General features: G+C 39.3%; 1 long non-coding RNA gene across 1 annotated transcript in view; it reads left to right on the top strand.

Moving 5' to 3' along the window:
- The window catches only part of LOC110215182 (uncharacterized), a 176,746-nt gene extending 163,608 nt beyond the window's left edge, over positions 1 to 13,138 (top strand). The window contains exon 3 of the long non-coding RNA XR_013486149.1: positions 13,035 to 13,138. This is a non-coding gene — a long non-coding RNA (uncharacterized LOC110215182). The remainder of the gene's footprint in view (positions 1 to 13,034) is intronic.
- Positions 13,139 to 14,003: the final 865 nt, after the last annotated feature.

Genomic DNA, 14,003 nt, shown 5'->3' with positions numbered 1-14,003 from the left:
TAAAACCATGGGAGTCAATGAGATTATTCAGAGTCAAGAAGGCCCAGGAAATGTGGAATACCTGATATGTAAGGTTTGGTCCAAAAATGATGACTTGGGAAACAAAACTGAGAAGGAATAGTCACATGGGTGGAAGAGAGAAGTGATGCACCTGTAATTCACCCCTTTTTTACCTCTGCCTTGTAGAATCCCTAGATTGTTTTCAAATACAAATCAGGTGGTCTTCCCAATCATTAGCAAGTTATCCCTCATGAAATTACTTAGCATCATTCTGTATATGACTTGTATTTACTTATCTACTACCAAATTGTATCCTTCCTAGTATAATTGTGAGCTCCTCAGAAAATGGGATTGTTTTTGTTTTTGTGTCCTAGTTCCCATACTCCAACCGGTGCTTAATAAATATTTATTAAACTGAATTGAATTGAAAACCTGGAGGTGATTGAGTATCCACAAAGAGGAAATTAGTAGTATCAAGCCAAATGTTCAGTAAGGAAGAGGACTCCCCATCCAGTACTCTTTTTACCAACTTTACGTATTAGGGATCTCTAGCATAATGAGTGCTATCTAACAGTCATTCATTTATTTGTTCATTCATTTATTAAACAAACATTTATTAAGTGCTGTGAGGACAGAAATGTTCCAGGTTCAAGGCACCAACAGACTATTCTAATATCCAGTATTTTGTGATAAATATATTTGAGAGGTCTGCAAAACAAGTGTTTTACTGGAATACACTGCTTCTTTTTTATAAAGCTATATGTAGTAACTTTTTATGAAACAGACTGTATAGCTATTTGATTAACCAGAGTACTCTATTACTAAATCATGAAAGATTAAAAGAGTTTATTGTGTTGGCTAAGAATGTAGCACATACTGTACTATACAATAAATAACCTAATACTTCTTAAAGTTTGTGCTCACATGTATGCATGCTAGAGATGTATTTGGTTTTTGTAACAGCACTGTAGTGTAAATTCATGTTTGCACTATTATTATTTAGATATTTTACCTATGGGTCTGATCCTACTCCTCTAAAGCTCTTTTACCTCGTATTTCTACACATTTAGTTCTTCATTACTCTGCACTTAGCCATATAGATGAGTACTCTGTACCTATCCAGGAGAAATTTATTTTCCTTCCTTCCTTCCTTTTTTCCTTCCTTCCTGCTACCCATCTTTCCACCCTTCTTCCCTTCTTTTCTTTCTTTCTTCTACCCTCCTTCCCTCCCTCCCTACTTCCTTTTTATTTCCTTTCTTCCTTCCTCACACAAATATTGATCATCCGTTATGTGCCGGAAAGGCATCAAAATACCTTACTTCTTCACTCATTAATGAGACCTGCTCATTTCTGGGAAAGAAATAGCTCTGCAGAAAAACAAATAAACAAAACATCCAAGAGAATGAATGGCATCTCAGCAGCCAGGATCTCTCTGCCTCCTGAGTGGTCATAAACATGAATACCTTACTCTCTTGACTGAGTGGCTCACCACATGGCTCTACACTCTTTGATCCACTCCAGAGAGTGATTTCCCTTCTTAACAATAGGTGGACAAAATCCAAACGGTTACACCTCCTTTCATTTATAAAGGGTAAGTGGTATGCCATAAACTTCCTGGAGATGGGATATGACATTGATCTGTCTTGTGTTTGGCATTTCTCTGGCAGCCAGTCAGTCTAGCCAAGTAGATGTCTTTCTATTTATAGCCCTTGAAGTAGAAGGTAGTGTGGTTGCCTGTGTCCTGGAGAAATCCACACCTCATCTCTTTTACAGAGTTTGTATTAAAGTAGAAAGGACCCTGTGGGAGATCTGAGGGACCCATGTGAATGTTGTTTCCTTTGGACATTCCCAGTGCTTGTGTTTTAACATTCAACATTGAATCAACTTCATTAGAAAATTCTACAAATTACAAACAGGCTTACAAAGAGGAGGTAACTTGCCTAAAATTACATGGCTGGTTAGTAGCCCTAGGACTATCATTCAAGTTCCCTAATTTGTAGTTTTGGCTTTTTCTCTGTAAATCATGCTAACAATAGCCTTGGAGTCAAAAGATCTGAGTTCTAGTCCTGGCTATTTCTCTAACTTGCCATGTGATCTTGCATTAGTCACTTCAGTCACCTAGGAATCAGCTTACCCATTCCTAAAATGAGAAAGTTGATTAGGTGATCTGTGACATTCTAGAAATTTATGAATTTCTCTCACCCCATGGTTTCCCATTTTGTTCTTAGAAACATAACTCTTGGGGCAGCTAGGTAGTGCAGTCGATAGAGTGCTGGCCCTGGATCAGGAGGACCTGAGTTCAAATCCAGCCTCAGACACATAACACTTACTAGCTGTGTGACCCTGGGCAAGTCACTTAACCCCATTGCCAAGAAAGAAAGAAAAGAAAGGAAGGAAGAAACAAACAAACAAACATAACTCTTGAGAGTTTTTTGGCGCCATTGGTGTTCTTGGTATTCTTTAAATGTCAAGATGCAGAGACTTGGTGGTTGTGCATGGTTGGACTTGGAGTTAGGAAGACCTGGATCCAAATACTGCTGAATGACCCTGAGACCTTACACTTAACCTCCTGTATCTCAATTCCCTCACCTGTAAAATGAGGTTATTGAACTTGGTGGTCTCTAAGGTCCTTTCAGATCTAGACAATGATTCTGTGATCTATGGTCCTGTGATTTGAGGAAGATAGCCAGCATGTTAGATGGACCTCCTATGACAAATACCATGAGGATATGGACCTAGCTGGGAAGATATCACTCATTAAGCACCACCAGCATCCCTTTCTGTATCTATCTGGGAAGAGTGCTTTCCTAAGGCAAGTGTCTTAGATTCGGTATGTCTGAAAGAGAGCCATAGGGATATTAGGAAATAGTTACAAAAGAGTCTGATTGATTAGACAAGGGTTGCCCAGGATGGACAGACTGTCTGCATCATAAGAGGAAGACTTCACCTTGTTGAGATCACAGATATATCTGAGGAACTTGATCCTGCTATACTGGTTTCCCTGGAAGGAAGACAAAGGACATGGACTAATTTGGGGCAACCACATGTACAAAGGAATGACATGGACCTTATGCCTTCACTGTAGTGTGAGTCATGTGGTCTGCAGAGGTCCTGAGGGAAGAAATTTGAATTTACCAAAGAATTAGAAGGCTTAGCTGACCACTCAAAGGCTCAAGTTAGAGCCTTGATTGCATTTTCTATCAGGTTAAATAAACCTGATAATCAAGTATTAGCCTGAGTGCATGGAGGGGAAGTGGGAACCCTTTCAGGGAAAGCCATGAAACAGATTATAATGTTCCTGGAGAAATCCTTGGTGGAAGCACAGATCAAAGAGATCTTATGACAGACTGCCTATCATTATTCCTGGATCCATAGTAACACTGGGTAACACATGGTAACACAATGGGCACATCTTCAAATAAACAAGTTAAATACCTCTTCTTCTTCTTCTTTTTTTTGTTTGGTTAGGCAATTGGGGTTAAGTGACTTGCCCAGGGTTGCACAGCTGGTAAGTGTCAAGTGTTTGGTCTGAGGCTGCATTTGAATTCAGGTCCTCCTGACTTCAGGGCTGGTGCTCTATCCACAGTGCCACTTAGCTGCCCCCTAAATACCTCTTCTTTAATAGTCTATGTGTATATTGTATCCTTCTTGCTCCTTGCCCCCCTACCCAACCCCACCAAAGCTGTGTGCATGTTCCTTGAGGACAAAGATTGGTTTGTGGTTTGTTTGGCTTTTTTGTCTTTGTGCCCACCACACTTAACATAAATTTCTTGCACATAGCAGGTGACCAATAAATCTTTTCTTAAGCCAAACTGAAGTAGCATCTACACTGAACTTTTTTTTAAATATCCTGAAAACAGTCATTTTCTAAAGCATCACTTAGAAGAAAGTGCTAACATTTTCATTTTTGCTCAAGACTCAGTCTGCAGCTGGCGTTTAGTATGTTAGGGTAATGAAGGATCACATTCCTGGAATATATATCAGGGAGCAAGTTTTTCCTTTCAAATGAGCACATTGACCAAAGAGAAGTGACCAGTTACAGTAATGTGACATAAAGTTGGACCTACCTGGGAAAAGTTCACCCAAACGAGCAAGACAGGGATCCCTTCCTGGGTCTATCTAGGAGCAATGTTTTCCTAGAGCAAATGTCTTAGATCAGATACACCTGCAAGAGAACCATGTGAACATTTACCAATGGTTATAAAATAACCTGGATGATTACTGCTGAGTGCTCAGGTGTGTCCAGACAGACTCAGTGGAACTGGAAATCCATCCCTGTCTGCCCAGAGAGGAGCAAAGGCATGAGTAGAAAGAGTTTGCTTCTCTGGCTTAATGGCCTTCTTTTTTCAAGTCTCCAATTAAAGAAAAAACCAAGATCAAGGGTCATGACCCTAAGCAGGCTTCTACCAGTTCTCACAGGAAGAATTCTGGCTCCTTGCCAAGCTCCTTATCGTTGGAATTCATCTGCCTACTTTTCAACTAGTAAGAATCCGTAATTGTTCAAAATAAGTGAGCTGTGGATGCAATCACTTCTGCTCTCCTTCTGTTTTGTCTCACCTACTCTTTTCTGTGACAAATTCAGGGGGCAGTCCCTGTATTATTCTCCATAAAGTTCCCTTTGGGGGGGCGGTACTGTTTGACTCTTCAGCCAAGCCAAAACGCCCCAGATTTCTTCCATCTGAAAGCATGGCCCATTGTCCTGGAAGTAGGAGACAGAATTCCAGGACCAAAGGTTGCCCGGGTTCCTGAGATAATGGCAAGCAAAAGCTAAGCCTTGAGTATCAGAAGCACTCTGTAAAATAGGCTTAGATTGACCAACTGACCCCAATGTGCCGCAGTTCCATCACATTTAAACTTGGGACTTGCTCACGGGCCCATTTTATAGACAATCAGAATTGGATAGTGTCTTTGTAGCCATTCCCTGAAAGAAAGGTAACAAGTAAATAATAGGCCATGGCTTTCTGAGAGGGAGGTAGAAAGGAAGGAAGGATTTATTGGGAAACATAGGTGATATTAAAAACCAAAATATTCCGACAGAAATTTATTTTTTAAAAGACAAAACAACAAAACAAACCATGGAATCTGCTAAAGGAGCTGCAGTCATTTGTTCTAGATTGCTAGGAGTATTACTGTGATCTACGAAGCAAATGTGGTCTAATGGAAATGCCAATGGCCTAGGAATCAAAATGGGCAGCTAGGTGACACAGTGGATAGAGTGCTGGGCCTAGAGCCAGGAAGACTCATCTTCCTGAGTTCAAATCTGGCCTCAGACACTTAACTAGCTGTGTGACTTTGGTTTAGTCCCTCACCTTTCTAGACTTCAGGATACTTATTTATAAGAACAGTCATTAGGGTCCATAATAGCCAAGGCCTATTCTAACTTTGAAATGTCTCTTCCATTGACCCCCTCCTCTCTACTTTAACTACTACTATATTCGCTTAGTTAATTATCATCTTTGTTGATGTAATAACCTTCTAGCCAGGCTCTGCTTCTGGTCTCTCACCTCTATAATCTATCCTTTATGTAAATGCCATAGTAATTTTCCAAGCACGCAGGACAGATCTCATCACTCCTCCACTCAGAAATCTGGCCCTAACCTACATTTTTAGTCTTGTTCCGTAGGGCTTCCATTCACTCATTCGATAGATGGCCACTGAGAATCATAGACCTGGGGCTGGAGGGCACCTCAGAGACACAGAGTCAACCAGCGAGCATCTATTAAGCTACTATGGTAATCTGCCAAACCCAGCTAAATTCTGGGGCTACAAAGATGAAGGTGAAATACCCCACGTCCTCCTTTTGTAAATCTGAGGCCCAAGGAGACTAAGGAACTTGCTTCAGGTAACACTTAAAGTAAGTGTGAATGACTTAGCTCTTCTCAGCAATACAAGGATCCAAGACAATTCCAAAGGACTCACGAGGAAAAAATGCTTTCCGCCTCCGGGAAAAGAACCAATGCAGTCTGAATGCAGATGGAAGCATACTATTTTTCACTTTATTGTTTTCATGATTTTTTTTTTGTTCTGTGTCTTCTTTCACAACATGACTAATATGGAAATATGTTTTATATGATTGCATTTATATTATATATGTAATTTGATATAGGTTTTTTATACACACACACACACACACATATATATATACATATATACATACATATATATATATATACATATATATAACACCTATATCAAATTACTTACTGTCTTAGGGAGAGGGGAAGGAGAAAATTTGGAACTCAAGAATTTTAAAAAAGTGAATGTTAAAAATTGTCTTTACATGTAATTGGGGAAATTTTCTATTTAAAAAACACAGTAAGCATTCAGAGGCAGATTTTAATCTGTGGCCTCATTCCACTACATCTCACTGGCCATTCTACCTCTGCCATGACTTTACTGCCCCTAAAGTCAGATAGAAAAAGCTATCAAGCTGAGCCTAGGATTCACTAAGCTGTATTTTTGTCCCTGGCATCTTGTTTAAATGTCAGCAGATTGTTCAGTCTCTGTACTCTGTACCTGATACCTCATTTGCAACATAGGCTCTTTCATTCTGGCCACGATTGCTTAAAGACAAAAGTACTGTGACTTTTTTTGTATTTTTCTTTTTTTTTAATTTAGTATTTTATTTTTCCCCAGTTACATGTAAAAATGATTTTTAACATCCATTTTTAAAACTGTGAGTTCTAAATTCTCTCCTTCCTTCCTCCCCAACCCCCTTCACTGAGAAGGCAAGCAATTCGATATAGGTTATACATGTGTAATCATGCAAAACATATCCATAATAGTCATGTTGTGAAAGAAAACAAACAAAAAAAACCTTAAGAAAAATAAAAAAGTAAAAAAAAATGCTTCAATTTTATTTATACACCATGAGTTCTTTGTCTGGGGAGGGATAGCATTTTTCATCATATGTCCTTCAGAGTTGTCTTGGATTGTTGCATTGCTGAAAACAGTCGTCATTCACAGCCGATCATCTTGCAATATTGCTGTTACCCTGTACATAGTACATTTTCCTTTGCATCAGCCCATCCAAGTCTTTCCAGATTTTTCTGAGAGCATCATGCTCATCATTTCTTACAAGTACTGAAAGTAGAATATTTCCTGGGACTAATCTACAAGGCACTTTTACTATAAATGCATTAATATTTCTATCTCTAAATTTTGTTCCGTTTATTCTGTTTAGCATATGTATAACTGTGGCATTTTAAAAATTGTAACACCATTTTAAAAACAACCCATCTTATACTTTTGAGTTACTTTCCCATAATTTCTTCCCCTGGCACCCAGAGGGAGAACTCATTGAATGTTGTTATTGTGTAGTTGTTCAATCATGTCCAAGTCCTTGTGACTCTGTAGGCCCTACTGTCCATGGGGTTTTATCGTCAAAAATACCAGAGTGGGGGCAGCTAAGTAGCACAGTGGACAGAGCTCTGGCCTTGGAGTCAGGAAGAGCTGAGTTCAAATCCGGACTCAGACACTTGATACTTACTAGCTGTGTGACCCTGGGCAAGTCATTTAACTCCCGTTACCTCACCAAAAAGCCAAAACAAAAAGAAAGGAAGATACTGGAGTGGCTTGCCATTTCCTACTCCAGTGACATTGAATGGACTTATATATAAAATAACCATAAGGTTTTTCTTTATTCCTTAATGGGAAAGAAAGAAATTATTGTTTAAGGAAAAGTGTAGATCTGACCAGTTTTCAAATAGGTACTATAGTAAACTTGGGAGAAGAAAATGAAATAGAAAAGTATGCTCTTCAAATCAAGGTCTGTCTCTCAGTATTGCCAATTAGACTTTTTAAATTCCCTTTGGGATTAATCTCTTCCTAGCATAGCTCTGAATTCTTAGAAAAGCCTAACCAGGAAATCAAGTGGGTTTTACTGTTGCAATATTTTATTAGTAATCAACACCACCATCTAAAAGTACACATTTATTTTTCTGTTTACCTGAGGTCTTGGTTTTGCAAGCTAACACAGTTCTGTTGGGAAGTGGCAGTAAGGTATTGTGTGTATGTGCTTTAATTGATTTTTGATTATTCAGTATATTTAGAGAAAGGCTTTTGATCATCATATTTATATATGTATGCATATATGTGTGTATATATGGAGAAAGATGGAGAGAGAGAGAGAGAGAGAGAGAGAGAGAGAGAGAGAGAGAGAGAGAGAGAGAGAGAGAGAGAGAGAGAGAGAGAGAGACCTTGCTACTTCTAATGGATTTGGCTCCTGCTTTCTCATTCTCTTTGGTTCTGCCCTAAAAGCTCCATTGGCTCTTGTCTTCAGCATTTAAGATATTCTCCCTCTTAATAATATGCTAACCACATGTGACAAAGTTTTTGCTCCCCACCCCCACCATCTTTTCTATCAAACTCATAAACCTTTCCATAGAGAATGGAATTTAGTTGCTTTTTTTCCTAAATTTGAATCGTTTCTTGGCAAGTCACAACTCCAGATATAATAAGATTACCTCCCATATAGCTAAATGTTTTGGATATTACTTGTGAAATAGGTCAGTATTTAAAGTTGTTCTGAGAACTAATACAATCTTACATTTTCAGCTAGCTCTTAGAATAATAGGATGTTAGCCAGAGAAGGAACTTGAGACATGGAGTCCAACCCCTTCATTTTACAGAAGCAAAAATTGAGACTCAGGTTAAGGAACTTGTCCAAGGTTATACAGGTTAGTGACAAAGATCTTTTCCACTTAATTAAGGCTGGCTCTAGACCTGAGGTCTCCTGACTTCCCAGTTTCAAGTTATTTGCACTTTTATGCAAATTTGTACTGCTTTCCTTTTTTCTAAAAACCTCAATGTAAATATCCTTCAAATTCAGCCCAAATCTCACTCTCAAGCTCCAGGCCTATATATTCAGTTGCCTCCTAGACATTTTCAGAATTCTTTTTTGTTTGTTTGTTTCATCTTTTTTTTTTTCATTTTCAGATTTCTACATGTCATGCCATCACTTTAAATGTAATATATACAAAACAGAACTTACTGCTTGTGCGAAAAATCCAGATTCTTCTCCAGAGTTCCCAGTTTCAGTTGATGCCACTATTATTATTCTAGTCATCCAGAATCAAAACTTCCTTTGATTCCTCTTTTTTTCATTCCCTAGATCCTTGCCTCTGATTATGCCAATTCCCTGTCCTCAGAAACCTCTGATTCATTCATTCAAATCTTTTCTCTTCTTGCAACTTAAGTTCTGTTTCCTCCACAAAATCATCTTATCCCAAATATGATCTCTCAACTTTCTGTCTTTCAAGTAGCATCGCTGTTCTGTCTAACTTGCTCGCTTATGTCATCATGCACCATATTGCTCAGTGCTGTTACTTGCGTCACCACAGAAGTATTTCATCTCTCCAACTAAATGGGTAATTTCTGCCAGACAGGGATGATGTCTTCTCCCTCCTCTGTATTTATGTGCTTGGATTAGAGCGTTAGCACAGAACAAGTGTTCAATAAGTAGATGTTGAATTAAGCTAAATTGGATGGCTCCAGTAGCCTCCTTTTCTTGTGAGTGATTGGTTATGCAAAAAAGGAAAGCTGGCCACTTAAATTTCTTGTGCCCAACACTTGTTTATGCACTATTATGTGGTTGAGGCCTAGAGGTCGACTATAGGTACAATTTTGTCATCTGTAGGCCTCTTCCGTTGTGCAGTCTGAAACCCATGCCAGCTGGATACATTGGTGTCCATCCAGCCTTCAGTAGAGGAAGGGTGAGGAGACAAAATGCCTTGGGCATGGAGGGTGGAATTAGTGTGTGTTTCATTATGCAAGAATAGAAGCATGACTTTTTTTTTTTTTGCTATTTCAAATCTTGCCATGAGGTTATTGCCGAAGAATGCATAAATATCGAAGGAGAATTAAAGAGGGCTTTTCCTTAGGAAAATATTGCAAGCTTTAAGAGCCCAGTAAAGTAAGGAACAATTTAGTAGATTCCTCTTAAATATCTTCTTTCACTTCTTTTATTAGCCACGTGCCTGGTCCTTTAGAAAAGTACTTTGGAAATACTCCAGCACTTTGAGGTTAATGGGGCTGTGTGATGAGTTTGAGTGTGGATTGGGGGAGGAAGTTTGAGAGAAAAGGAAAGTAATGAGACCATGGTGTTTCTCTTGCTCAGATCTGGGGGTTTCATATTATGAGCTGAATTAAAGTACTGAGCCCTTGGGAAAATGCAGACCCCTGTACACTCATGTCCAGTTATCTCCAGGGAACAATTTCAGCCAGAACCCGATCCCTAGCCCCCCCCCACCATGAGGTTCTTTCACCCACCCAGTTCATCAAGCCTGGTCAAGAGAGCCCAAAGTCAACACAACTGAATTTCCAATGACCCAGGCCTTGTGACCAAGTCAGAGAGATAGTTCTCCCCTGAGTTCAATGAAGGATTGCAAAGGAGATTTCTTTCATACCCTTTCACAGTATTTCAGCACTAGTAAGAATGCAGTGAGTGACTCTAGACAACAAGCTCTCTCTTTATGTTCCTTGGCTCTCCTCTAATGAAGCAATTAGTCCCAACTAAATCTCACCATATTCCCTGTTCTCCCCATCTCTCTCCCTCAATTAGGACTCTGCTCCTTAGTAATCCTCCCAGGGACAGTTGTCAATGTCTATCAACTCTCAGTTATGGGGAGAGGGATACAAATTTTAACCCTCTTTTTCTACCATTAGACGAGTGCCCAGATATAGGTTTCTTGTTTGTTTTATGAACTGAATTAAAGTACTGAGCCCTTGGGAAAATGCAGACCCCTGTAACATGCCAGCATTTTGGCTCTAGAGCACTTGCCACACTCTCCCAGATTTAGGGGAAAAGATGTGGTTTTGGAGACTAGCTTTTCAACAGCAGAAAATAATGGAGGGAATAGAGAGCTTCCATCCATCCTCAGCAAAATTCCCTCCATTTCATCTCAATGATACAATTGAATAGGTTACTTCTAAGCAGAGATAGCTGCATTGTAAGAAAGCCCATCCTATTAATTTTGGCAATCAGTGCTTCATAAGGACAGTGGTCTGGGAATTTGGTGTCCAGTGTCAAAATTTGCAATAACGTGTCAGTGTGTCCATGTGGGTTTCTCTGCTAGGAAAAGGTTCAGGATGATATCATAGAAATTGTTTGGAGGTTTTGGAAGATGATACTCCAGTATGTGCGCCTTGAGGGCAGGTTCCATATTTTCTTTTTTTGTTGTTGTTTTTCTCTGTATCCTCAGTGCATAGCACAGTGCCTAGAACATAGTAAGTGCTTAATAAAAGTTTATTGACTATTTGACTGTTGAAATAAAGAGCTAAATTTCACAATCCCTTCTCTGTTGTTTCTTCCCCTCTCCTAGCCCTACTGGAAGGGAATAAAATCAGTAACCAACAGAAAAGTACATTCAATCTATTATTTCCCCAGTCCTATAAATGCCAAAATGTTTCTATTTCTTTTGGTGACCTTCACTGTAACACTTGTTAAATTTATCAAGTAAGAGAAGGCTTTCTGAAAGATCAAAGATACAAATTATAGGCAGCTGATACAAAGTTCATCTTCCCGCTATCTACCAAGCTTTAAGGAAAAAAACATGGATATAGGGTGTTTCTCCCACCCCAAGCTAAACCTACCCTCTCACACACAAACCACGTATATATATAATAGCTTACTCTAGTCCAGTGGAGGAGGAGATATTTTCCTGCCAGTAAAAGTGACAACCTCAGTCCTAATGTAAGTTTGCTTGGGCCAAACACATCTGAAGTAAAGAAAAAATATAAAATTTGGCATCTACAGATGGGAGTGTGGAAAATGAGGCATTTGAACTCACTCCAAGTGCCAAAATCAACAACTGCCAGAGATCCATACCTGTATGTCTTATTATAAAGACAACAACAAAATATTACTCACTAATTCAGACTAATTGGGGATGGTTAGAGAAATGCAATTTTATTAGTTTTAAGGTCAGACTGTCAGCCAAAGGAAGATAAATAAATGTTCCCTATTAGAGATCCTATTAGGATACCAACTTCGATGAATAGACAGAATTTGCAGTCAACTTAATTATATGTCCTTGGGTGCTACAAATGTTCTTGAAAACCACTTATTTACACTAATTGCAAAGTGGGAAGACGGATGTTCCGCAGGACAGCATGTTTTATTTCTATTTATTTATTTTTTAGAAGGTTTATTTCCTTCAGGTAAAGACACAGATTGCCCGGGGGAAGCTAGACCCACCTCTCACCTCTCAACAGTTACATACCAACTCCCACAGAGTTCTCTTAAAATGGAAGAACCAAGATGTTCCTGAACTTGGGATTCCAATGCTCTAGAGCCAAAATGCTGGCATGAGATCAGGATCGATGAGGTGTTCAGCATTCCTGGGTTTCTCAGAGACCACATTCCCTGAAAACCTCATAAACCAAAAATCTACCACAGGCCCAATATGTTGACTCCAGGCCACCTAGGAAGCCAAAGTGTTTTGTTTGCTGTATTCTCCTCCCTCTCCACTCCCAGCTGTTTCTCTTCCCCACCTTTTACAAAATTTCATTTGGTTGGCTTTTTACCCCCTCTTTCTATCACTTGAATCCTTTAGTTCTTTCAAAAACAGAAGGGGAAAATTTCACCTGCTGTTCCAATAGGTTATTTTATTTTTCCCTTTTATAGCATGTCCAGCACAAGGCAGCATGCTTAGAGAGATTGCTGACATGTTGTTCTATTTCCAGATCTAATTAAAGTGAACTACATTTGTCTTATTGTTGTAGCTGTGTGTGGGGGTAACTTGTTGGGAGGTGATTCTGTGGCCATCAGCCAGGATTTGAAAATCTTTGGTGTCCATGTTATTTCCTGAGTCAAGGACCCACAGGAGGCAGAACTTAGTATAACCAACTGCTGGCCCTGATAAAGTACTTTACAGCATGACACTGTGAGACAACAGAAGTTATCACACTCTGTGTTTCTTTCATAAATTGCAATGGGCGCTTATTCATGAATTGGCCGATTTGTTAAATAGCACTCAGACAGGATTATTCTTTTTTGACTATCTGAATTTGTTCTGTCCCTTTTGCTATTACAGGACCTACAGGTATGGATCTTTGGCAGCTGCTACTTACTTTGGCCCTGGCAAGTTCAAATGATGCTTTTTCTCAAAGGAGGGTGAGTTTTGTCTTTCTTTTTCCCCCTTGAAAAGTTTTTAAACAATGTTGAACTCTGGGTTAGGCAGAAGTTCTTTGGATGAAGGAATTCAGACATTCAGTTATTTGTTTTGTTTTGTTTCACTGAATTCAAAGAGAAAATATGTCTTATTTTTAGATTCATGAGACACTAGGAAGTTTTTTTTGTTGCTAATTCGAGGTGAATTACAATAGGCAGCTTTGACATTTTGTATTTGAAAGAAAACTTTCAGCTATACTAAGAGCAAGGCATGATGCTGGACCTTCAGCTTGGGAGAAGGAAGGATATTTCGCCAAAGAATTGTAGGGCTTCCCTAGTTGATCTGTGGCTAGTGAAAGGGCCTAAGTGCAGAGTTGGGGTTTTTGTTAGTATTGCAAGAGATTGAAGAGTAAAGCTTTGGTTGAATTTTTCGTTTCATGTTAGGCAAAAACAATTTTGACCAGTTTTAAAGAGCAAACACAACCTAGGGATCAATGGATCTACAAGTTCAGACTCCCTTTGCCTCTGGGAGCTGATCAGGAAAACCCTGGAACTTTTTTTACATCTCTTCAGCACACAGGCTCCTCCCTTTCCATTGAGTGACATTGCCTCAATGTATGGGAAGACCAGGGCTCACAAGCGCAATGTGTAAAATATAGGCTGAAGAGAACATGCAAAAGGCCTGGTCTCCTCAAGCTCTTCTCCCAGGGAGATGAAAGACTCCACAGGGGGTCATCTTGTCTACTTCTGTTTTGCTTGCACGGTTTAATTAGAAGGAAGCAGCAACAAGTTTTCCTCACCCTACAATGCAACTTCAGTTTGTTGTCTTAAAATGAAAAGGCTGTGTTATACCCTGAGAAAATACTGGAAGAAATTATGACAGCTCCTTAAA

Source organism: Phascolarctos cinereus, unplaced genomic scaffold, assembly GCF_003287225.1.
Source record: "Phascolarctos cinereus isolate Bilbo 61053 unplaced genomic scaffold, phaCin_HiC Scaffold_4;HRSCAF=312, whole genome shotgun sequence".
Lineage (NCBI taxonomy): Eukaryota > Metazoa > Chordata > Mammalia > Diprotodontia > Phascolarctidae > Phascolarctos > Phascolarctos cinereus.
Note: the sequence above shows the minus strand (reverse complement) of the source record. Positions and strands in the feature narration are given on the sequence as shown.